Source organism: Aethalodelphis obliquidens, unplaced genomic scaffold (genome assembly GCF_003676395.1).
Source record: "Aethalodelphis obliquidens isolate GAN/ISIS:26980383/991018 unplaced genomic scaffold, ASM367639v1 scaffold14, whole genome shotgun sequence".
In the NCBI taxonomy this organism is placed as follows: Eukaryota; Metazoa; Chordata; class Mammalia; order Artiodactyla; family Delphinidae; genus Aethalodelphis; species Aethalodelphis obliquidens.
In genome coordinates, this window is record NW_020837958.1 from 34,517,032 (window position 1) to 34,543,764 (window position 26,733).

General features: G+C 43.3%; 1 protein-coding gene across 1 annotated transcript in view; it reads left to right on the plus strand.

The window, feature by feature from the left end:
* Positions 1 to 2,360: 2,360 nt before the first annotated feature.
* IRAG1 (inositol 1,4,5-triphosphate receptor associated 1) overlaps positions 2,361 to 26,733 on the plus strand; it is a 164,449-nt gene continuing 140,076 nt past the window's right edge. Inside the window, exons 1-2 of the mRNA XM_027115394.1 lie at positions 2,361 to 2,481; positions 15,913 to 15,970. The gene's annotated coding sequence lies outside the window, so the exon portion shown is untranslated. The remainder of the gene's footprint in view (positions 2,482 to 15,912; positions 15,971 to 26,733) is intronic.

Consider the following 26,733-nt stretch of genomic DNA (forward strand, 5'->3'; position numbering starts at 1 on the left):
ATGCAACAGTTTCTATATATAATAATTTTGTATCCTGCAACTTCACAGAATTCATCTATGAGCTCTAGTAGTTTTTCCATGGCATCTTTGGGATTTTCTATGTATGGAATCATAGATGATGGATAATTTATTTCACTTTTAATGGACACTTTGGGTTTTGCTTTTATAAAAATTCTGCCAGAAAGATAACTGTACATATGTGACTGAATTTTTGTAGGTATAACCATATTTTTTGCTATATGAAAAGACATGTGCCTTTTAAATTTTTGTATTTATCAGATTTACCTGTAGTAAGAAATTGCATCAATTTGTACCCCCCTCCCATCAAAAGTGGATGAGAGGATTAATTTCTTCACATCCCTGCCAGCATCAGAGAAGCCTTGTACCAGTTTGATAAGTGAAAAAAAAAATGTTTTCTTACCATTTTGATTTGCATTTCTTTAAGTATACATGAGTGAGAGCATCTTTCTGCATGTTTATCATCCTTTGAATTTGCTTTTCTATGATCTCTTTCTATCCTTTGCATACTTTTCTGTTGGGCTTTTAAATATATATATATATATATATATATATATATTCATTTATATCAGTTCTATTTAAGTTAAGGAAAAGAGCTCTTTGACAAATATGTTTTAAATTTGTTTTCCCTGTTTTGGAACCTAGCCTTTCATTTAAGTTTCAGTTTTTGTTGTTGTTTTCCTTTTTTTTCATACCAAAGTTACATTGCTACCTAGACAAGTTGACTAACTTTTCCCTTTCTGGCTTCTGGATTTCATAGCCTTCTCAGAAAAGCCTCTTTCTTAGATTAGTATTTAGTTAACCCCCTTTTTAGAGATATTTTATGATTTATTTTTTACAGTTCATATTTGATCTATCTGGAATTGACTTGGGTGTAAGGAGTGAGATAAGAACCCAGCTTTGTTCTTATCTCAGTAGGTACTGACTAGTTGTGCTACCACTACTTACTTTTATTTTATTTACTCTTTTCCCCAATGATTTGAAATCTCACCTTTCCACCTTTACAGTAAATTCCCTTGTGCGTTAGAGTCTATTTCTTATTTTTCTTTGGTTTCATTAATTTCTTCTCATATCAAACTGCTTTATTAATTGAAGTTTCAAAATATGTTTTGATATCAGATAGAACTAGAAGTGGACATGTTTTGGATGGGGAAGACAGAGAAGGTCTTGCTGATGGGTGACATTTAGGCTGACATTTGAAGAATAAGAAGTAACCAGTTTCATGGAGACGAAGGTAGGAGCATTCGAGGTAGAGGGAGCTGCATATCCAAAGGTTGGGAGACAGAAAACAGCTTGCCTTATTTGCAGAAGCTAAAAAAAGACAAGTGTGGTGAGCACATGAAAACACAGGAGAGAAGGACACAAGATGGAGTGGAAAGATAGGCCAGATTTTGTAGGGACAGCTTGGTTTTGTCCTAAATACAAATGGAAGCACTTAATGGATTTGAAGTAGGAAAGTGACATGTTCCAACTTCTCGGTGTATAACATTGTCACTCTGGCTGTTATGTGGAGATGGGCAGGAGGAGAACAAAAGTTGCAGTGAGGAAGAGTTGCTTCCTCTTCATCCAAGTAGCTTCTCCTTGTTATATTTTATCCCAGCATCTTATTTATTCCTTTTTGGGATAGTTTCTTTCTTATTCCTTTTTGTGTCCTTAGTGCCAGCACGGAGTCTAGCAAACAGCATGCAATAAACATTTGAATCATGTATGAATGAAAAAGTAAGTTCTTTCAATTTTCACCCTGGCCCTGGGGAATGAGAGTTTTAAATCCCTTACAGCTTTAAAAAGATTAATTAAGCATCTGAGAAGCGATGGGTGGGTTAAAATATTGGTGAGTTATGTTCCAGCGGCCAGACCAAAGGGGGACTCTGAAAGAGTTGGGGAAGAGAGTCCCGTAGTCCCGGGGTGCTGGTGAACTCCAGGGCTGTGTAAGCAAAACCCCAGTAGAGGGCAGTAGAGGGCTGCACAGGACTGGTTCCGCCCGATTGGCCAGGGCCCAGGCGAGGGCAGGGAAGGGGACAGGGACGGGAAAGGGGAAGGGGAGGGGCTGGACAGCAGGCCAGGCAGCTAGAACCCGCACCAGACTAGGGCTTGGGGAGCAGGTGACCTGGTCTCTCGTCGGAGTCTAAAGTGCGCTGATGGAGAGCATGAGGCCACCTTTCTGTGTTTAGATCGTGCTGCTTCTTAGCTTGCAGAGTATAATGAAGCTGTTTTACTGTGGGCCCCTTGCTGCTGGGAAGGGCAGTCTCCTGGAACAGTGATGGGAGGAGGGAGAGAGGAGGGGGTGGGGAGGAAGGGCCCTGAGGTGAAATGGTGAGCACAGATGGGAGTTTTGGCCTTGGCTGCGAGGGAACATGTTTCTTGGAGACTGTTCTGCAAAGCAGGGAGTGAGACGGTGTCCCTAAGTCACAGCCAGGAGCTGGAAAGACTCAAAGGCAGACAGCGCTTTGCGGAAAACAGGAGGTAATTATTGGCTCCGCAATGTACGTTGTAAGAAACAACTTTGAATGTTTCTTATGCTCTCTGAATTGATTTCCGTTCTGTTCGTTTTTGTTAGTATAGTTGTTTTAAAAATTTCCAACCTCTCATCTGTGCTTAGGGGAAAAGGATTTTGTACACACATTGGCCAGAGGGTTAAAAGGGGAGCACAGTGCCCCCTAGTGGCCATCAAGGTGATAGCAGCAGAGATCAGAGTGAAAGGCCCCAAACAGAAGCGACTCTTAATTTGGACACTTGTTCTTCTCAGCACACACACACATTTCACATACACACATATACACACAATCACATAGCATAGTACGGTTTTAAAATTTTTCCAGTTTTATTGAGATATGATTGACATCCAGCACTGTATAAGTTTAAGGTGCACAACGTAATGATTTGACCTGTGTACATTGCAAAATGATTACCAAGCACACCTACACTTATATACACACATCTCACACACATTCTCACACAGACACATCACATACACATAGCACACTCATACTTTACACACACTAGCATATCACACATACAGGATGACACACACGCACACTGATAAAGGGTTTTGTAGCAGATAATACGGTTGCCCACCAGTAGCTATCCCACCGTGTATAACTACAATGTGGTTTAAGTCAAGGATCAAGTCAACTTTTGGTTTTGGGGTAGGTTCCAACTGACCTAAGTCATCAACATAATATCAACCCCCTTGGCATAGGAGTGGGCATGTGACCACATCGATCCATTAGCTGTGAATGAGGAAGCATGTCGCCCTGGAAGCTGCCAGGAGCCATCCTGCTACCCCAAGAGGCCAGTTTGGAAAGAGCTGATGGGGGTGAGAGGGGGAGGGGAGAGACTCAGGCAAGCAGGTGTAGCCTGCTAAACATTGGGAGCCTCTGAACAACCCAGTGCTAGAAGCTCACCCTGCCTCTGAACTTTAGGCTTTGGGGACAAATAAGTTGCCTGGTATTTAATGCCTTCAGGTTGGGTTTTCTGTTTCTTAGATCAGAAAACCTCAGAACAGATCAAGTCCTCCCGGAAGTCATCTGTGGAGGGGTCCAGCTCTGCTTTAAGAAGGAGGACTGTTCCTTTCTACCCCTCCTTTGACCTCTTGGTCCTCAAAGTGATTATGATGGACCCGGCACAGTTCTTGGAAATTTTCATGGATAACAGAGAAGAAAATAGTATTTAAAACCAAGCCTCTTTGGCTTCGAAGGAAAGTGACACAATTCCGATTTGTGCAGGAATAAATCTCTAGATGGATCTTGTCCCTGGCAGAGGCTGAAATAAGATTCAAGCCAGTGTTTTTGAATTTCAAAGGACAGGCAACCTTGGCTGACAACACAGATTTTGTATACGCAGTTGGCCCTCTGAATCTGCTGGGTTTCGCAGCTGCTTCGTCTATTTTTTTTAAATGAATTTTTTATTGGAGTATAGTTGCTTTACAATGTTGTGTTAGTTTCTGCTGTACAGCAAAGTGAATCAGCTATATGTATATATATATATCCCCTCTTTTTTGGATTTCCTTCCCGTTTAGGTCACCACAGAGCACTGAGTAGAGTTCCCTGTGCTATACTACTATAACTAATGAGTAGTTTCTCATTTGTTAGCTATTTTATACATAGTATCAATAGTGTATACATGTCAATCCCAATCTCCCAATTCATCCCACCCCTTCCCCCTTCCTTCCATACATTTGTTCTCTACATCTGTGTCTCTATTTCTGCTTTGCAAATAAGATCACCTACCATTTTTCTAGATTCCACATATATGAGTTAATGTATGATATTTGTTTTTCTCTTTCTGACTTACTTCACTCTGTATGTCAGTCTCTAGGCCCATCCACATCTCTGCAAATGACCCAATTTCGTTCCTTTTTATGGCTAATATTCCACTGTATATATGTACCACATCTTCTTTCTCCACTTCTCTGTTGATGGACATTTAGGTTGCTTCCACATCCTGGCTATTGTAAATAGAGCTGCAATGAACATTGTGGTACATGACTCTTTTTGAATTATGGTTTTCTCAGGGTGTATGCCCAGTAGTGGGATTGCTGGGTTGAATGGTAGCTCTATTTTTAGTTTTTTAAGGAACCTCTGTACAGTTCTCCATAGTGACTATCAATTTACATTCCCACGAACAGTGCAAGAGGGTTCCCTCTTCTCCACACCCTATCCAGCATTTATTGTTTGTAGATTTTTTGATGACAGCCATTCTGACCAGTGTGAGGTGACACCTCTTTGTAGTTTTGATTTGCATTTCTCTAATAATTAGTGATGTCGAGCATCTTTTCATGTGCCTCTTGTCCATCTCTGTGTCTTCTTTGGAGAAATGTCTATTTAGGTCTTCCTCCCATTTTGGGGTTGAGTTGTCTGTTTTTTTGATATTGAGCTGCATAAGCTGTTTGTATATTTTGGAGATTAATCCCTTGTCAATTGCTTCATTTGCAAATATTTTCTCCCATTCTGAGGGTTGTCTTTTCTTCTTGTTTATGGTTTCCTTTGCTGTGCGAAAGCTGTTAAGTTTAATTAGGTCCCATTTGTTTATTTTTGTTTCTATTTTCATTACTCTAGGAGGTGGGTCAAAAAAGATCTTGCTGTGGTTTATGTCAGAGTGTTCTGCCTGTGTTTTCCTCTAGGAGTTTTATAGTGTCTGGCCTTATACCTTTGGTATAATCTATGACAAAGGAGGCAAGAATATACAATGGAGAAAAGACAGTCTCTTCAATAAGTGGTGCTGGGAAAACTGGACAGCTACATGTAAAGGAATGAAATTAGAACACTCCCTAACACCATACACAAAAATAAACTCAAAATGCATTAAAGACCTAAATGGGTTTCACAGCTTCTGATTCAACCAACCACTCAGTACTAGGTTAGATGAATCCATGGATGAAAAACCCACGGATACGGAGGGCCCACTGTACCCATTTTATATAAGCGACTTGAACATGCGCGGATTTTGGCGTCCGAGGAAGCTCCTGGAACTGATTCTCTGCAGATGCTGAGGAAGGACTGTATACATACTCATTTAAACCCTTTAACCACCCTACAAGGTGAGGATCACTTATCCCATTTTATAGATAATGAATCAGGCTCAAAGAGGGTGTCACGTGCTCAGTGTCAAACAGCTACGTAGCGGTGGCACTGGGCTTTCAACCCAGGGCCCTTTGGCTGGAAAGCTCTTGGTCTCCCTTCCAGGGCAGCATACCACCTACCACACCGCTGGCCGCCTCCTGTGTGTGATTTGGTCTGGGTGGGCCTCTTGGGGCGGCGGCTGCAAAGAGGTAAGAGGAAAGTTATCCTTGTACGTTTATTTAACGTTTCATGGGGGCAGTGGTAGGAATGGGGAAGATAGAGAGCCTCTTACACCAGGGTTCTGATCGTGCTGGGAAGGAGCCTGAAATGGACCTTGAAAAGTCAGCCTCTGCCAGGGAGGCAGTGTGGTGTGGTGCTGGCCACCCAGCCTCGGAGCCCTACTGGACCTGGGGTCAGGTCTCAGGGTCACTGATGTGTTAGCTCTGTGACTTGGTAAGTCACAGACTGTGACTTTAACCCGTTGAAGTCTGAGTTTCATCCCTAATAATTAGACCTACCCCCTAGGGTCTTCATGTGGATTAAATAAGAAACCATGGGGCTTCCCTGGTGGCACAGTGGTTAAGCATCCACCTGCCAACGCAGGGGACATGGGTTCAAGCCCTGGTCCAGGAAGATCCCACATGCCTCAGAGCAACTAAGCCCATGTGCCACACACCACAACTACTGAGCCTGTGATCTAGAGCCCACGAGCCACAGCTACTGAGCCCACGAGCCACAACTACTGAGCCCACGTGCCACAACTACTGAAGCCTGCGCGCCTAGGGCCCGTGCTCCACAACAAGAGAAGCCATCGCAATGAGAAGTCCGTGCACCACAATGAAGAGTAGCCCCTGCTCGCCGCAACTAGAGAAAGCCTGCACTCAGCAATGAAGACCGAACACAGCCAAAAATAAATAAATAAATAAATAAAAATTTTAAAAAAAGAAAAAGGAACCACAAGTAAAGTACCATACTGAGCACAATGCCTGGTGCCCCACCCCCTCCGCCACCAATGGCAGATGTTATACTATATTAAACACATAGCGCTCCTGCAGATTTGGGCAGGTATTCTAAAGGCCCCTTCTCATCCAAATGGTAATCCTCAAACACTGTTATAAAGAGAAGGCAGAGAAAGGCAGCTCGTGCACAATGCTTTTCTTTTTTTTTTAAATTAAAAATGTTTTAATTGTGGTAAGATACACATGACATAAAATCTACCATCTTAACTCTTTTTAAGGGTACAGTTCAGTAGTGGTAAGTTCATTTATATTGTTGTATAAAAAAATCTCCAGAATTCTTTTCATCTTGCAAAACTGAAACTCTATACCCATTAAATTCTCCATTCTCCCCATCCCCTAGCCCCTGAATCAACATTCTACTTCCTGTCTTTATGAATTTGATTAGGTGAGTGGAATCAAACAATTTGTTTTTTTGTGACTGGCATATGTCACTTAGCCTAGTGTTCTCAAGGTTCATCCATGTTGCAGCATGTTCAGAATTTCCTACCTTTTAAAGGCTGAATAATATTCCACTGTATGTATATATTTTGTTTATCCATCAGTGGGTACTTGGGTTGCTTCCACCTTTGGGCTACTGTGAGTAATGCTGCTATGAACATGGCAGTATAAATATCTCCTCAAGACCCTGCTTTCAATTCTTTTGTGTATATACTCAGAAATGGAGTTGCTGGATCATACAATAATTCTATTTGTAATTTTTTGAGAAACCATGATGTTGTTTTCCATAGTGGCTGCAGCATTTCACCTTCCTACCAGCAGTGCACAAGGCTTCCAATTTCTCTACATCCTTGCCAACATGTGTTATTTTCTGGTGGCTTTTTTGTTATTTGTTTTTTTTAAGGTAACCATCCTAATGGGTGTGAAGTGGTGTCTCACTGTGGTTTTGATTTGCATTTCCCTAATGATTAGTGATATTGAGCCTCTTTCCATGTGATTGTTGGCCATTTATGTATCTTCTTTGCATAAATATCTACTCAAGTCCTTTGCCCATTTTAAAATCAGGTTGTTTATTTTTTTGTCATTGAGTTGTACGAGTTCTTTATATATTCTGGTTATTAACTCTTCATTAGATAGTATATGATTTATAAATATTTTCTCCCATTCTGTGGGTTGCTTTTTCACTCTGTTGATTGTGTCCTTTGATGCACAGAAGTTTTAAATTTTAATATAGTCTAATTTATTTATTCTTACCACAATGCTTTTCTTCCTTTTTCTCCCTTTGGGAGTATGTTGGTGGAAAGTGGGGTGAGCTTAGCCATATTCTACCTCTTTCATTGCCTATTGGTGTGAAAAAGGAGAAGGAACTCCTTACTCCATAAGACAAAAGAGCAGCATCCCTCATGAGACTTCAGCACAGAGGGATTTAAATACAGCTGTTTATTTTCTACTTAGTTTTTTAAAAATTGAGGTATAGTTTTTTTAATACATTTATTTATTTATGTATTTTTGGCTGTGTTGGGTCTTCATTGCTGCGCGCAGGCTTTCTCTAGTTGCGGTGAGCAGGGGCTACTCTTTGTTGTGGTGCACGGGCTTCTCATTGCAGTGGCTTCTGTTGTTGAGGAGCACAGGCTCTAGGTGCTTGGGTTTCAGTAGTTGTGGCACATGGGCTCAGTAGTTGTGGTGCATGGGCTTAGTTGCTCTGCGGCAGGTAGGATCTTCCCAGACCAGGGATTGAACCTATGTCCCCTGCATTGGCAGGCAGATTCTTAACCACTGCGCCACCAGGGAAGTCCCGAGGTATAGTTGATGTACAATATTATGCAAGTTTCAGGTATAAAACATAGTGATTCACAATTTTTAAAAATATTTATTTATTTATTTAATTTATTTTGGTTGAGCTGGGTCTTAGTTGCAGCACACAGGATCTTCGTTGTGGCAAGCGAGCTTCTTAGTTGCAGCATGCGGACTCTTAGTTGTGGCAGGTGGACTTCTTAGTTGTGGCATGAGGACTTCTTAGTTGCGGCATGCATGTGGGATCTAGTTCCCAGACCAGGGATCGAAACTGGGCCCCCTGCATTGGGAGCTTGCAGTCTTAACCACTGTGCCACCAGGGAAGTCCCTGATTCACACTTTTTAAAGGTTATATTCCATTTATAGTTATTGTAAAATGTTGGCTATATTCCTTGTGTTGTACAATATGTCATTATAGTTTATTTATGTTATATGTAGGAAGGGCAAGATAAGGGTGGGGGTTAAGAGGTACAAAATAAATCAGTTTATTGAAGACTCCTGGATTCGGGAAGCTGGGCCTAGAAATGCTGGCTTTCAGACAGCCTGGTGCCCCCTCTGACATCTGGCCTAGGAATCAAGCTGGAGGTGGCAGGAAATCTCACCACGATGTCCAGCCAGGACCTGTTTCCAGATTGTCAAGGCTGGGGAAGGAGTGCAGGTTAGTATCCCCTGGGAGCTGGCTGGAGCTAAGATGAGGCAGGCAAGAGACCAAGTGCACAAATATTTAAGGAGACACTCACTCCAGGTGCTGACCTTGCACTTGCATCAGCCATAGAGAGAGTACCTCCTTCTACTTTGTGCCCCTGGAGCCCCGTTGCCTCATTCCAGTCCTGGCTCTGCCTGGGGGCAAGGATAAGGGCACACAAGTGTGTGTGACCCACATTACAAGGATGAGTGCTCGGATCAGACCACCTGTTGGGCAGGCCCAGTGGATCCTGACTGTAATGGACTCTCGGATGTCTTTCCTTGGATGGATGATCAGACCTCAAGGTATGAGGCAGAAGAGATCTGGGTGGATGCCAGGCAGAGGCCATACTTCTGCTGCCCCTGTTCTTTCTGCTGGCATTGCAGTTGAGGGACTGACTGAGCTCTCTCTGGTGGCGTGAGCAGGCATCCCGGTGTCCTGTCTCTAGCCTCATGGATGTTGGGAGGCCAGGATCATGCATTTTGCTGGTGACCTTGTGGCAGGAGCACTGGTGGTTTTGGAGCGAGCAGCTTCCCTGGTGGCCCAGATCTTCTTTGGGAGGCTTTTCTGAAAGCTCAACCTAAAGTCTTTTCTACATTTCTCCTAGTAGTCCTGTAAGACACTTAATATCCTGTCATAAATCCCTTCTTGCCTAATCTAGCTGGAGTGGATTTTGTTCTCTTCAACTCACCCATACAAATGGGATGGAGAGACTTTTATTGCTGAATTCCTCTTAGAGAAGTCACTGCGTGTGTGCTTTGGAAGGATGCCTTGATCCGTCCTTGGAGAGAGGGTTCTTCTCCTTCCCCACCAACCCTCACCCCACCCTCACCCCGGACCTAGGTGTCAGCGGGCACTAAGGCTCAGGAACTCTTTAAGCTGCTTCTGAAAAAAAGGGGGAAAGAGACAAAAGTGTGGAGAGAAGGCAGAGGGACTCAGTGGTGGCAGAAGTCCAGGTGCTGTATAATATGACCCTTTCCCAGGACCCATTCTCCCATATTTTGTAAAACCTGTATGTATAAATGCTTGGTGGGATTGAATTTTTCTATCGTGGAAGCCAAAGGAGTGGCTGAATTTTGTGTTGGGGTTGGGGGATGTCATATGGGGACAGAAGTGGTGTGTGAGGAAGCTAGAATTTCAAGAGGTAGAAGGGCCAGGAGACTGAGGCCCCCACAGGGAGCCAGCAGAAATGCTCGAGAGCACGTGGAACTCTCTGGTCCACGGGATTCAGAAGTCCAGGCCACCTCACTTGGACATCAAGGTACAGAAGCCCGCGGTGGACGTCTGGAGGATGTGGGAATGCATTCAGGATTGGTTCCTTCTTGTTGTGCTTGACTCTTTACCTTACAACTTGACCTCTCTCCCCCATGAACTCTCAAAATACTCTAGTGCCACAATCCTTCAGAGTGCCCGTCATGTTGTCCTCCATATTCATGTGCATTTTTGTTTGTTTGTTTACCTTCTCTGTGAGACTCTTAGCTTCTGGAAGGCCTGTCTCTGAAGTTATTACATGCACAGTGTTGTGTGTATGTGCCTGTGTGTATTTTTCTGGGGAGAATACCCAGAACTTTAATCACATTCTGAAAGGGGTCCAGGATCTAGAAAATGTTTAGAAGCTGCATAAGGAGGCCTTTGGGGGGACATCTGGACACTGACTCTTTACTGCAATTCAAAAAAGAGTCATCATTCAGAAGTCAAATCCATCTCGTCCTCATGCTTGTTTCCCATCTAAGGCTCACGGGCTACGCAGGAACCCTAGACTTGGTTTCTGGTTTCAAGATTCTGTCAATTAGGGGCTCAACCAAGCAGTGTGTATTTATTGCCTCTTGCTCAGGACGCCTTGCCCTGCACTCAGAGAGGTTTACAAGCCAGGCTGACACCAGGCAAGTCCCACTGTGGGTGGGATTGATGGCTGTTGTGGGCTTTCCAGCCTGTTGTTTCTTAAGCTATAAATATTTATCAAATGAATGCGGGAAGGTCAGTCTCCCAAGTATCTGAAGCACTGTGTATGTGTATGTGTATGTGGGTGCAGGGATGGGGAGCCTGCTGGAGAATGAGAGCCCTGTGGAAGCTGGCACGTGATGTTGGTACATTAATGATTGAAAACAAGAGCAATAAAAACCCCATCACAAGTCAGTGTCTCTGCAGCCCAGGACTGGGGGGAGGTGAGCTCTGTTCTAACCTGCACATCCCAGGTACACAGCCCAGAAACCACAGGCAAACATCAGTTGCTGGCTTCCTGACATCTGCTGGGCTTATAGACTTTCTAAAGTTCCCACATTTATCCCTTAAATGAGTCCAGCGACACTTCCATTTGGCTGACAACTTTGCATGTGTGGATGGGTTCAGTGAAGGAGACAGTAAAAGACTGTAGAGGGCCAGCTTAAGTTTCTGTTGGCATTTTATGGTTTTTAACTTGGAGCGACTGGTTGTTAAAATGAAATGGCTTCACTCCCAGTTGTAGTTAAGGCTCCAAGATCCTGCCACTTGCCAAAGTAAGATCACCTCTGAGTCCTTGCAAAGGGGTGGCCTCTCACTCATTTAAGGATATGAAAGAGTTGAAGTCAAGGGGGCCAGGAGGAGTAGACATAGGAGGGAGAGTTTGAGGCAAGCTGTCCCTGTGCTCTGAGCCCTTCCACTCCAACTCTAGACGAGGTTCTGGAAGGCCTGAGCATTTTCTACCCTCAGGAAGCACATAGCTGCCACTCCAGAACTATGCCACACTAGCCACAGTCTCAACAGCAAAAGGATATCCCCGTGAGCCAGTGTCTGGGGCTGCTGCCACCTGTGCCGTAGGGAAAGCAAACACCTCCATGGCAGACTCGTCAGCAGAAATAGCAGAAGGGATGGGAGCTTGGCTCACACCTGATTCCTGCCCTCCAAATCTTGCTTTTGTGTGTTTTACAGAGTGGAACCTAAATCCTTTCCAGAGCTTCACCTGCACAGAAGTCTGGGAAATGTAGTTTTATCTTAGCAGCTCCTGCAGAGCAGGGAACACCAGAAGGAGGTTGGAATGGGGGCTGAGCATCAGTTCACCTGATCTAACACATTCCTACTCACACTTCAAGGCCCACATCAGATTCTACCTCCTTTCAGAGACTCCTCTCCCACTGTCCTCCCTCCCCCAGGAGAAAACTTTGTCCTCTGTGTTCCCACAGCTTATATAATCCAGTATGACTTGTCAGTCTCCTTTGTTAAGCCAAAAGGTTTTTCTTTCTTTCTTTCTTTTTTCAAAAATATTTATTTATTTTTGCTTCTCTGGATCTTCGTTGTGGCACGCGGGATCTTTAGTTGCAGCATGCATTTGGGATCTAGTTCCCCAGCTAGGGATCGAACCCGGGCCCCCTGCATTGGGAGCACGGAGTCTTACCCACTGGACCACCAGGGAAGTCAAGCCGAAAAGTTTTTTGAGGGCAGAGAATTTTTTTTTTTTTAATTGTGGTATAGTTGATTTACAATCTTATATTAGTTTCAGATGTACAACATAGTGATTCAAAATTTTTATAGATTATACTCCATTTAAAGTTATTGTAAAATATTGGCTATATTACTTGTGCTGTACAATATATCCTTGTAACATTTATTTTATACAGAGTGGTTTGTACCTCTTAATCCACTACCCCTGTCTTGCCCCTCCCTCCCCTCTCCGCATTTGTAATCACTAGTTTGTTCTCTATATCTGTGAGTCAGCTTCTGTTTTTTTTTTTTATAAATTTTTGTGTAAAGCTTTTTTTTTTTTTTTTTGCGGTACGCGGGCCTCTCACTGTTTTGGCCTCTCCCGTTGCGGAGCCCAGGCTCCGGACGCGCAGGCTCAGCGGCCATGGCTCATGGGCCCAGCCGCTCCAGGACATGTGGGATCCTCCTGGACTAGGGCACGAACCCTTGTCCCCTGCATCGGCAGGCAGACTCTCAACCACTGCGCCACCAGGGAAGCCCTCAGCTTCTGTTTTGTTATATGCATTTTATTTTCTAGATTCCATGTATAAGAGAGAAAATAGAGTATTTGTCTTTCTCCGTGTGACTTATTTCACTTAGCATAGACTCCAGGTCCACCCATGTTGTGACAAATGTCAAAATTTTATTCTTTGTTATGGCTGCATAATATTCCATTGTATGTATATTTATACCACATCTTCTCTATCCAGTCATCTGTTGATGGGCACTTAGGTTGCTTCCATATCTTGGCTGCTGTAGATAATGCTGCTATGAACATTGGGGGCATGCATCTTTTCGAATTAGTGTTTTCGTTTTCTTCAGAGATATACCCAGGAGTAGAATTGCTGGATGATATGGTAGTTCTATTTTTAGTTTTTTGAGGAACCTCCATACTGTTTTGCACAGTGGCTGTACCAATTTACATCCCCACCAACAGTGTACAAGGGGTCCCTTTTCACCACATCCTGGCCAACATTTGTTATTTGTGGTCTTTTTGCTGATGGCCATTCTGACAGGTGTGAGGTGATATCTCACTGTGGTTTTGATTTGCATTTCCCTGATGATTAGTAGTGTTGAGCTGGAGGGATATCTCCAGCTCTGTTCTTCTTTCTCGAGATTGTTTTGGCTGCTCTTGCTCTTTTGTGTTTTCATACAAATTTTAAAGTTATTTATTCTAGTTCTGTGAAAAATGCCATTGGTATTTTGATAGGTATTGCATTGAATCGGTAGATTGCCTAGGGTAGTATGGTCATTTTAACACTATTAATTCTGTCAATCCATGAACACAGTATATCTTTCTATCTGTTTTTGTTAGTCTTCAGTTTCTTTTATCAGTGTCTTATAGTTTTCTGAGTACAGGTCTTTTACCTCCTTTGTTAGATCTATTCCTAGGTATTTAATTCTTTTTAATGCAATTGTAAATGGAATTGTTTCCTTAATTTCTCCTTCTGATAGTTCATTGTTACTGAATGTAAATGTGGCAGATTTCTGTACATTAATTTTATATCCTCCAGCTTACTGAATTCATTGATGAGCTCTAGTAGTTTTTTTGTGTCATCTTTAGGATTATCTAAGTATAGTATCACGTCATCTGCAAACAATGACACTTTTACTTCTTCCTTTCCAATTTGGATTTTTAAATTTCTTTTTCTTGTCTGATTGCTGTGGCTAGGACTTCCAATACTTCGTTGAATAAAAGTGGCGAGGGCTTCCGTGGCGGCGTAGTGGTTGAGAGTCTGCCTGCCAATGCAGGGGACACGGGTTTGAGCCCTGGTCTGGGAGGGTCCCACATGCCGTGGAGCAACTAGGCCCGTGAGCCACAACTACTGAGCCTGCAGGTCTGGAGCCTGTGCTCCGCAACAACAGAGGCCGCGACAGTGAGAGGCCTGCACACTGTGATGAAGAGTGGCCCCCACTCACTGCAACTAGAGAAGGCCCTCGCACAGAAATGAAGACCCAACACAGCCAAAAATAAATAAATAGATTTATTTAAAAAAAAAAAAGTGGCGATACTGGGCATCCTTGTCTGGTTCCTGATCTTAGTGGAAATGCTTTCAGCTTTTCACCATTGAATATGATGTTAACTGTCATATGTGGTCACATATGACATGCTTATCATATGTGACCTATCATATGTGACCATATGATATGCTTATCATATGTGACCTTTGTTATGTTGAGGTATGTTCTGTCTACACCCACTTTGTGGAGAGTTTTTATCATAACTGGATATTGCATTTTGTCAAAAGCTTTTCTGAATCTATTGCAATGATCATATGGTTTTTGTTCTTCAATTTGTTAATGTGGTGTATCACATTGATTGATTTGCGGTTGACGGCAGGGATTTTGTGTGACTCATTTTTGTGTCTCTTGAAGCTATACAAGGGCTGATAGGTAATGACTGTGGTGGTTTTAGAATATGCCCACAAATTCTTTCTTCTTGCTTCAAAAAGTGGAGCCTCATTCCCCTCCTCTTAAGTCTGGGCTAGGCTTACTAATTTGTTTCTAATGAATAGAATGTGGCAGAAATGATGTGTGACTTCTGAGTCTAGGTCATAAAAGATGTGGCCTGATCACCCCTGGATCACCGGCTCTTGGGGAATCCAGCTGCCATGTTGTGAGGACACTCAGGCAGCCCTATGGAGAGGGCCACAAGGCAAGGACCTGAGGTGGCCTGCCAACAACCAGCACTAACTTGCCAGGAATTTTCTTCTCCCAGGAGGGAAACTTCCATCTAACCTGGGAGGACATTCAAGGCTCTTACTTCCCCTGATCCATTAAAGTGGTTACAAACCACAGCTTGTTGACTTACCTTTGTTTCCTATGAGTTGAGGCACAGTGGACAAGATAGAACTGAGGCTCTCTGTCTTCTCTGTTTTCATTCAGTGTTACTGGTTGGTTTTGGCCAAGCCTGATTAATCCTGCCGAGAAGGGTGAGAAGAGATATCGACAACTCAGAATCCCCTCACCTCTCTTTGTCGAAGAGGAGCTTGTGGTCCTGGTGAACCCCAGGTTTTTTGGCATGGCTCTCACCAGAGGAAGGAGAACCTATCAAGGAGTGGTCTTCCGGGCCCCATACAGCCCTGGTGCACTGCGTGCGGGTGAGTGGTCTGGAAAGGCTGAGGGAGAAGGGTTGTTAGCCAGCAGTAATAGAAGAGCATTAAGCCTGGCTTTCTGAGCAATGCCTCCAACAGGAGAGCCCACTCTCTCTCAGCTTCCTGAGGCAGTTGGGGAAAAATGAGCAAACTAGCTGAGGGTAAAAATTTGCTTCTCCAAGAGGGCAGGGCCTTGGCAATCCTTGGCCTGCTTTCCCCATGCTGAAATCCTGCATCTTCTTTTCTTTCTTACTTGCACAATCAATACATTTTCATTGTAAAATAAACAAAGTTCAAATAATATATTTATATGGAGTAAGAAAGTGAATGCTCTCCATTATAACCTCAATCCCATTTCCTCCCCACAGGAAAGAAACTACAGCTAACAGATTGACACAGAGCCTGCCAGACCTCATGGATACAAAGGTATCACACTGTATATATGGCCCTGCAACTTGTCTGTTTGTTTCATTTGATGATAAATCATCAACATCTTTTGTTCATGTCAGCACATACAGAGCTAACCCTCTCTCTTTTCTAATAGCTTTCTAATTTCCATAGTATATGTGAGAGGAAGAGGAAAACTATGCTAAGGATAACCACTTTTCACTGCCTTCTCTGGAGTGGGGAGTGAGAGTGTTGAATGGAGCATTTGGGGGGGTTTGGGTGGGGGAGTGTTGGGGAAGGTGTTATGGAGAGCTGAGTTGCTCTTTAGAATGGGGGGGGGCGGGATTTGGAGCCTCAGAGGTCATCTGAGTGGACAAATGAAAAGGGGTGAGGGGAATGCAGGAAGTCAGAGGTTGCTGGCAAGATGGAATAGAGTGCCCTGCATAGTGATCCCTCACATGCCCTCACATCTTTAGCAAGCTTACTAAATTCATGAATGAGTATATTCCTCATCTCTTGAATGTTTCCTTAGAATGCCATTGCAAGGGTGCTATTACTGGGTCAAAAAGCAGAATTTCTCTACGGTTCTTGTGACATCGTTTGTTAAACTTATCCCAAAGTGCTGTAAGAATTATGCTGCTACTTATAAAATTTTACCTTTTCAAAATGTACATTAGATTAGAATATACAAATAATGACATTTAAAATGCTTATCCATGTCCCACAGAAGGTAGGGTGAGGAAGTCCTGCAATGGTGTGAAGATGGGTAAATAGAGCTCAGAAGGGAAGCAAGTCCCCTGCCACCAACTTCCTGAAAGCTGGCCTTGGTCCCAACTGGCGAAGCCCATAAGCTCATATCTGAGACCCCAGACACTCAGGGAAGCGATGGTGGCTTGCTGATAGTGGCTAGGAAACACTTGGGAAGTGGCTGGGGCACATCTGCTGGGAGTGTTAGGACCCTATCTCGTAGGAAGTCAGGGCTCAGAATCAGGAGAGAAATGAGGAAGGCGTGTTCTGTCCAGAGCTGTTAAAGGCCTTTCATGACCCTTGGACTTGAACCAGGCAGAGTAGGGTGGAGAAACCCCAAATGAAAGCCAGGATGGCTCTAAGCCTGCAGTTGGGGCAACTGCCTTACACGGGATTTCCCCCATTTGCTTCATTTGCACAAGATAAGTTATTTCTCCAGTAGTTAGACAAGAAGCCTCTTCTCAACTCTACCTTGTTCTCACCAAAGTCAAACCTATGGGCATCATCCTCAGAGACCAGTTACTTCTGACCTTGGACAGCATCTTCCTTGAGGGGCTCCTGTAGTCTCTCTCCACCTTCTGGCCTTGAATTTCAGCCTCTTTGGTCTCCGTGGGTCCCAGATCCTGCATTTCTGCCCCTGTCTTGTCCTTATTCCTTTTCAGGCTCAATTCCTAATAACTGCCCATCTGTTTCCTGCCTTCACAGAATTCTCATTGGCTTCTCTTAGTGCCCAGTGCCACCCACCCTGTAGAACCATGACTGAACCTGTCAGGTCCATGAATACTGGCCTCACCCTCTTGCCAAATCCTGTCAGCTGGGCCTCACCTGTCGGCCCTTGCTGGCCTGTCATCCACCCTGGCTCCTGTGTGGCCATCTGGGAGCTGCCAGGTGTTGTCTACCCCGGTGGCATGTCTGGAAGCCCATTGTGTTGACAACAATGAATTGAATGTGTCCACATGGGGAGCACGACTACCAGGCAGAGCTCACGTGGGCCTGGTTCCCACGACAGAATTATTCATCAGGACTTCCCTTCTTTCTGAGGCAGTGGTGGGTGGTGCAGAAAAGAACACGGGTTTCAGAGTCAGGCAGCAGAGTTCAAATCTTGGCTCCACAACTTAATACTTTGGGCAAATTTCTTAACCTTTCATAGCCTCAGAGCCCTCGTTTGGAAAAATGAGGATAAATAAAAGTACCTGACTCATTGGGTTGTTTTAGGGCTAACTGAAATAAGTGATCATGACTTATAGTGAGAATTTTTCAATGGTAAGAGTGTTCATTTGTTAGGAATGTCATAACAAAGTACCATGAACTGAGTGGATTAAACAACAGAAATATGTTGTGTCACAGATCTGGAGGTTAGAAGTGTGAATCAAGATGTCTGCAGTGTTGGTTCCTACTGAGTGCTGTTTGGCAAGAATCTATTCCAGGCCTCTCTCCTTGGTTGTAGATGGCCATCTTCTGTGCCTGTTCACATGGTGCTCTCCTTTGTGTGTGTGTGTGTGTGTATCTGTCCATATTTCCCTCATTATAAGACACCAGTCATTGAATCTGGCCCACCCTAGTGACCTCATCTTAACTAGTTACATCTGCAACGATCCTATTTCTAATATGGTCACATTATGAGGTACTGGGGGTTAGGACTTCAACCCATAACAGTAAGTTATCATTATTTGTCAGGAGCTCTTATAAAGCTCTGATAACTGATGGGATTTTAGTGGAATTCAATGGTAACCATTCAACCTTCTAAGTGAACTGCGTTCTACTGAGATACCTATTGTATCAGTCACTCACTGGTAGTGGCAGGTTTGTGGGGCCCCATAAGCCTCCAGGTTTGTGTGTAGGAGCTCATCTTACAGAGGTTTTTATTTTTCCCTTTTCCCTGAGCAGCGGTGGCAGTGGTGGTTGGGTGGTGGACTCCCAATTGTCACACAGGCTATCCCCGAGCCTGCCGTGCATGCTGGAACCCTAGGGCTAGGGCCAAGGCCAGATCCTCTGTTCACCTCCTTTTCCTCCTACCTCCAACTCAAGTCACTAGAAAGAAGCTTCCTGCCTCATGGCAAATTCCCACATCTCCGGGAATTCGTTCCCTGAGAAGTTCAGGGGACGACAGCTCACGACTCCCTCTGTTCTGTAGGAAACCTGGGTTCCTATGGGAGGGCAGGAGTGCAAGCAGTGCCCAGAGCTGACAACTGGGCCTTCTTTATGCCAGACCAGAGGAAGTGGGGAAGCTGAAAGCCAAAGACGTCAGGGCTTGTGCAGAGCGAAACAGAAGCCTTTTCATGACCTCTATCACTTCTGCACACCTCAAGCCATCTTGATGCTGTTCACGGGAGCACAATGTAGTGTCATGGCTGACTCTCCCTGCCCCTCCTCCAAGAGAGCCATATCATGCCCTGAGAAGGACACACGAACGTGGGTGCTTGAGTCTGGGCTGCATGCTTCTGGCATTAATGTCTCAGCATCTTAACACCCAGGTGACCTGGGTTTGGACAGTTGTTGTGTCTGCTTCTCACCAGGTCAAGGCTCTGTCTCTGAACACTGTGGCAGGATTTATGTGGCTGGAGACAGTAGTGAGCCCTTGGGATGTGGCCACGCCTAGGGGCACTGAGACTTCCTCCCCAGCCTCATTCTTGAGGGCGTGCTGGCTTTGTGAGGACACAGGGCCAGGATCTCTATTCTTTCTTTCTTCTATTAACTGCCCCAGAACTCCCTGTCTAATTTCATCCTCTAGATAAGTTCAGCTTCAGCAAATATTTATTGAATATCCACACCATGCTAGCAATTTAATACATGGCACTGCCCTCAAAGAGTTGACATTCAAATAAGGGTTAAACTGAAAACACAGGCAGAGAGCGACAAGGATGGCTACTTAGATGATGACAAGTACTTAGAGGCAGAGAGAAATGAGAAGTTACTTCCAACTAAGAAGGCTTTATGGAGGAAGTGGAATCTAAAATATGTGGTTATGGGGCTTCCCTGGTGGCGCAGTGGTTAGGAATCCGCCTGCCGGTGCAGGGGACATGGGTTTGAGCCCTGGTCTGGGAGGATCCCACATGCCACGAAGCAACTAAGCCTGTGTGCCACAATTGCTGAGCCTGTGCTCTAGAGCCCGCGAGCCACAACTACTGAGCCCGTGTGCCATAACTCCTGAAGCCCGTGTGCCTAGGGCCTGTGCTCCACAACACGAGAAGCCACTGCAATTAGAAGCCTGCTCACCACAACAAAGAGTAGTCCCCGCTCACCACAACTAGAGAAAGCCCACGTGCAGCAAGGAAGACCCAACACAGCCATAAATAAATACATAAAAGAAATAAATTTATTTTAAAAAATAATAATAAAAAAATAAATAAAATATGTGGTTATGAGGAACCTAGGGACAGGACAGGAATGAAGATGCAGAATGGATTTGAGGACACAGGGAGGGGGAAGGGTAAGCTGGGGCAAAGTGAGAGAGTGGCATGGACTTATATGTACTACCATGTGTAAAATGGATAGCTAGTGGGAAGCAGCCACATAGCACAGGGATATCAGCTCAGTGCTCTGTGACCACCTAGAGGGGTGGGATAGGGAGGGTGGGAGGGAGACACAAGAGGGAGGAGATATGGGGATATATGTATATGTATAGCTGATTCACTTTGTTATAAAGCAGAAACTAACACACCATTGTAAAGCAATCATACTCCAATAAAGATGTTAAAAAAAAAGAATGAGCTGTAAAGAATAGCTAGGATTTCAATGAGTGCAGAGACAAAGGAGGGCTTCAGAGGGGAAAGAATAGGCTGAAAAGATAGGACGGTTGGAACATACAGAACATTATAGGAGAACAAGAATTTAAATATGGCTCAAGCACAGGGTGGGGATCCATGTGAGACTAGAATGGGAAATGAAATGAGAAGGGAAAGTTGTGCCTGGATTGTGTAAGATCTTGATGTCCCATTGAGGGATTTAGACTTTATTCTCTAAGCAGTGAGGATGACACTGAAGAGGTTCAGACCAGCTTGAGCACCTGATCCTGACTGCGCCTTAAGAAAACTGATGGAGTAGCTTTCTGTGCAGTGGATTTGTGTGGTAGGAGTTGGGGGTAGGGAGAGCAAACTGGAGGCTGCTGCAGTAGTCCAGGAGAGAGATGAGGTGGGGCCTCAGACATCTGGGTGGGTCAGGAGTCAGAGTGGATGAATGATTACTTACAGCAGGATAAGCAGGAGGGCTGGAGGCCAGGATTACCTGCTTTCTTCCCCAAAGCCCCCAGCTGGGCAGGTGCTAGAGGAAGTGACCCAATGGCAGGTGCACACTGTGGATTCTGATTGGCATGTGTAGTGACCAAGGGGTAAGCAGCAATTGTTTCATTGTCCCTCAACAGCATGGATCTAAAGTAAGTTGGTGATGCATCTCTAGCGGTGAACCTGAGGACAGGGAAGCCCAAGTCGGCAACAGCTGGAATTCCAGATAAGTAGCCTGGAGCCAGCAGTTCTGTTATGGATCCTGCCTAGTTGTGCATTTTGACTGGGCACTTTCTTCATTCTGTTCCATACTCAGGCCCCTTGGTCAGATCAGCAAGTGTCTGGGCTACCTTGTCTTTCAGGTTTGTCCTTATTCAGGTGCCAGAGTCCAAGAGTCATGAATTCCATCCTCGGGCCTGATCCCCGTAACCTGAGCTTCTTCCCCAAAGCCTCCCAGGTTTTCCAAAACCCAAGCTTCAGTTGTAAAAAGTATATAAAAATAGCAGCTGGTCCTGTGCCCTTTGGGCATCTTTTCATATGTCTGTTGGCCATTTGTATGTCTTCTTTGGAAAAATATCTATTCAAATCTTCTGCCCATTTAAAAAATTTTTATTTATTTATTTTTAATTTTATACAGCAGGTTCTTATTAGTTATCTGTTTTATACATATTAGTGTATATATGTCAATCCCAATCTCTCAGTTCATCCCACCACCACCCGCCCCTCCCTGCTTTCCCACCTTGGTGTCCATACATTTGTTCTCTACATTTGCATCTCTATTTCTGCCTTGCAAACCAGTTTATCTGTACCATTTTTCTAGATTCCACATATATGCGTTAATGTACGATATTTGTTTTTCTCTTTCTGACTTACTTCACTCTGTATGACAGCCTCTAGGTCCCTTCACATCTCTACAAATGACCCAATTTCGTTTCTTTTTATGGCTGAGTAATATTCCATTGTGTATATGTACCACATCTTCTTTATCCTTTCGTCTGTCTATGGACATTTAGGTTGCTTCCATGTCCTGGCTATTGTAAATAGTGCTGCAATAAACGTTGGGGTGCATGTGTCTTTTTGAAATGTGGGTTTTTTTTTTGACAGTTAGACCTGAGTCTTTTTATGCTAGGTTTGATCAAGAGTACACAGTCGTGGAGGAATATGATAGGTCAAGAAGTAATTATAGTAAACTTGGGGAAATCTAACAAGGCCTGCTCGTTCAGATTCTTCCAGGTGTCACTTTGTCTTTGGAGACAAGGATGTTCCTCTCACTTGAGGGTTTTAATGCTTCTTTCAAGGGAGAAGGGCAGAGGAAGGTCAGAGTGACCTTCTTGCTTCCATCATTTTCTCAAATTTCTTCTTAAAATATACAGTACACCAAGATGCCATATTTTGGGGTAGTGTGTCCTGAACCCCATCAATGTGTACTATTTGAATGCTCAGTTTATAGACTTTGGCTCTCATTCATTTATTCCAAAGCATGAAGCACTTGTGGGAAACTTTTTTGTTTCTTGGGGCATATTTTCCTTGAAACTGGATTCTTCATGTATCCTTTCCTTGATATGTTTTTTCCTTTCTTTTTTTAAAATTTAATATAATTTTTTAATAGAGCAAATTCTTATTAGTTATCTATTTTATGCATATTAGTGCATATATGCCAATCCCAATCTCCCAGCTCATCCCCCCCCCACACACACACACTGCTTTCCCCCCTTGGTGTCCATATATTTGTTCTCTACATCTGTGTCTCTATTTCTGCCTTGCAAAGCGGTTCATCTGTACCATTTTTCTAGATTCCACATACATGCGTTAATATACGATATTTGTTTTCTCTTTCTGACTTACTTCACTCTGTATGACAGTCTCTAGGTCCATCCACGTCTCTACAAATGACCCAATTTCAGTCCTTTTTATGGATGAGTAATTCCATTGTATATAAGTACCACATCTTCTCTATCCATTCATCTGTTGATGTACACTTATGTTGTTTCCATGTCCTGGCTATTGTAAATAGTGCTGCAGTGAACATTGTGGTACATGACTCTTTTTGAATTATGGTTTACTCAGGGTATATGCCTAGTAGTGGGATTGCTGGGTCGTATGGTAGTTCTATTTTTAGTTTTTTAAGGAACCTCCGTAATGTTCTCTGTAGTGGCTGTATCAATTTACATTCCCACCAACAGTGCAAGAGGGTTCCCTTTTCTCCACACCCTCTCCAGCATCTGTTGTTTGTAGATTTTCTTATGATGCCCACTCTAACCAGTGTGAGGTGATACCTCATTGTAGATATTTTTAAAAATTTAATTAATTAATTAATTTATTTATTTATTTTTGGCTGCGTGGGGTCTTCGTTGCTGCGTGTGGGCTTTCTCTAGTTGCGGCGAGCAGGGGCTACTCTTCATTGTGGTGCATGGGCTTCTCATTGCGGTGGCTTCTCTTGTTGCAGAGCATGGGCTATAGGCGCACCGGCTTCAGTAGTTGTGGCTCACGGGCTTAGTTGCTCTGCTGCATGTGGGATCTTCCTGGACCAGGGCTAGAACCCATGTCCCCTGCATTGGCAGGCAGACTCTTAACCACTGTGCCATCAGGGAAGTCACCTCATTGTAGTTTTGATTTGCATTTCTCTAATAATTAGTGATGTTGAGCAGCATTTCATGTGCCTCTTGGCCATCTGTATGTCTTGTTTGTTTGGTTGTTTGTTTTTGCGGTATGCGGGCCTCTCACTGTTGTGGCCTCTCCTGTTGCGGAGCACAGGCTCTGGACGCGCAGGCTCAGCGGCCATGGCTCACGGGCCCAGCTGCTCCGCGGCATGTGGGATCTTCCTGGACCAGGGCATGAACCCGTGTCCCCTGCATCGGCAGGCGGACTCTCAACCACTGCGCCACCAGGGAAGCCCTTGTTTTTTAATATTGAGCTGCATGAGCTGTCTATATATTTTGGAGATTAATCCTTTGTCTGTTGATTCGTTTGCAAATATTTTCTCCCATTCTGAGGGTTGTCTTTTTGTCTTGTTTATAGTTTCCTTCACTATGCAAAGGCTTTGAAGATTCATTATGTCCCATTTGTTTATTATTATTTTTTTATTTCCATTACTCTAGGAGGTGGGTCAAAAAAGATCTTGCTGTGATTTATGGCAAAGTGTGTTCTTCCTCTGTTTTCCTCTAAGAGTTTTATAGTGTCTGGTCTTACATTTAGGTCTTTAATCCATTTTGAGTTTATTTTTGTGTATGGTGTTAGGGAGTGTTCTAATTTCATTCTTTTACACGTAGCTGTCCAGTTTTCCCAGCATCACTTATTGAATAGACTGTCTTTTCTCCATTGTATATTCTTGCATCCTTTGTCATAGATTAGTTGACCATAGATGCATAGGTTTATGTCTGGGCTTTTTATCCAGTTCCATTGACCTCTATTTCTGTTTTTGTGCCAGTACCATATTGTCTTGATTAGTGTAGCTTTGTAGTATAGTCTGAAGTCAGGGAGTCTGATTCCTCCAGCTCCATTTTTTCCCTCAAGATTGCTTTGGCTATTCAGGGCCTTTTGTGCCTCCATATAAATATTAAGATTTTTTGTTTTAGTTCTGTAATAAAAGCCTTTGGTAATTTGTTAGGGATTGCTTTGAATCTGTGGATTGCTTTGGGTAGTATAGTAATTTTCACAATACTGATTCTTCCAATCTAAGAGCATAGTATATGTCTCCATCTGTTTGTGTCATCTTTTTTTTTTTTTTTTGTGGTACGCGGGCCTCTCACTGTTGTGGCCTCTCCTGTTGCGGAGCACAGGCTCTGGACGCACAGGCTCAGCGGCCATGGCTCACGGGCCTAGCCGCTCCACGGCATGTGGGATCTTCCTGGACTGGGGCACGAACCCGTGTCCCCTGCATCAGCAGGTGGACTCTCAACCACTGTGCCACCAGGGAAGCCCCTGTTTGTGTCATCTTTGATTTCTTCCATCAGTGTCTTATAGTTTTCTGAGTACAGGCTGTTTACCTCCTTAAGTAAGTTTATTCCTAGGTATTTTATTTTTTTTGTGGCAAAGGTGAATGGGATTATTTCCTTAATTTATCTTTCTTATCGTTCATTGTTAGTGTATGAGAATGCAAGAGATTTCTGTGCATTAATTTTGTGTCCTGCAACTTTACCCAATTCAATGATTAGCTCTAGTAGTTTCCTGGTGACCTCTTTAGGATTCTCTATCTATAGTATCATGTCATCTGCAAACAGTGACATTTTTACTTCTTGTTCTCCAATTTGTATTCCTTTTATTTCTTTTCCTTCTCTGATTACAGTGGCTAGGACTTCCAAAACTATGTTGAATAATAGTGGTGAGGGTGGACAACCTTGTCTTTTTCCTGATCTTAGAGGAAATGGTTTCAGTTTTTCACCATTGAGAATGATGTTGGCTGTGGATTTGTCATATATGGCCTTTATTATGTTGAGGTAAGTTCCCTCTATGCCCACTTTCTGGAGGGTTTTTATCATAAATGGGTGTTGAATTTTGTCAAAAGCTTTTTCTGTATCCATTGAGATGATCATATGGTTTTTATTCTTCAATTTGTTAATATGGTGTTTCACATTGATTGATTTGCGTATATTGAAGAATACTTGCATCCCTGGGATAAATCTCACTTGATCATGGCGTATGATCCTTTTAATGTGTTGTTGGATTCTGTTTGCTAGTATTTTGTTGAGGATTTCTGCATCTATATTCATCAGTGATATTGGTCTGTAATTTTCTTTTTTTGTTGTATCTTTGTCTGGTTTTGGTATCAGGGTGATGGTGGCCTTGTAGAATGAGTTTGGGAGTGTTCCTCCCTCTGCTATATTTTGGAAGAGTTTGAGAAGAATGGGTGTTAGCTCTTCTCTAAATGTTTGATAGAATTCACCTGTGAAGCCATCTGGTCCTGGGCTTTTGTTTGTTGGAAGATTTTAAATCACAGTTTCAATTTCCTTACTTGTGATTGGTCTGTCCATATTTTCTGTTTCTTTCTGGTTCAGTCTTGGAAGGTTATACCTTTCTAAGAATTTGTCCATTTCTTCCAGGTTGTCCATTTTATTGGCATAGGGTTACTTGTAGTAGTCTCTTAGGATGCTTTGTATTTCAGCAGTGTCTGTTGTAACTTCTCCTTTTTCATTTCTAATTTTATTGATTTGAGTCCTCTCCCTCTTTTTCTTGATGAGTCTGGCTAAGGTTTATCAATTTTGTTTATCTTCTCAAAGAACCAGCTTTTAGTTTCATTGATCTTTGCTATTGTTTTCTTTGTTTCTATTTCATTTATTTCTGCTCTGATCTTTATGATTTCTTTCCTTCTAACTTTGGGGTTTTGTTTGTTCTTCTTTTTCTAGTTCCTTTAGGAGTAAAGTTAGACTATTTATTTGAGATTTTTCTTGTTTCTTGAGCTAGGATTTTATTGCTATAAACTTCCCTGTTAGAACTGCTTTTGCTGCATCCCATAGGTTTTGGATCATCGTGGTTTCATTGTCATTTGTCTCTAGGTAATTTTTGATTTCCTCTTTGATTTCTTCAGTGATCTCTTGGTTATTTAGTAGTATATTGTTAAGCCTCCATGTTTTTGTGTTTTTTACGGTTTTTTTCCCTGTATTGATTTCTAATCTCACAGCGTTGTGGTCGGAAAAGATACTGGATATGATTTCAATTTTCCTAAATTTACTGAGGCTTGATTTGTGACCCAAGATGTGATCTATCCTGGGGAATGTTCCATGTGCACTTGAGAAGAAAGTGTAATCTTCTGTTTTTGGATGGAATGTTCTATGAATATCAATTAAATCTATCTGGTCTATTGTGTCTTTTAAAGCTTGTGTTTCCTTATTAATTTTC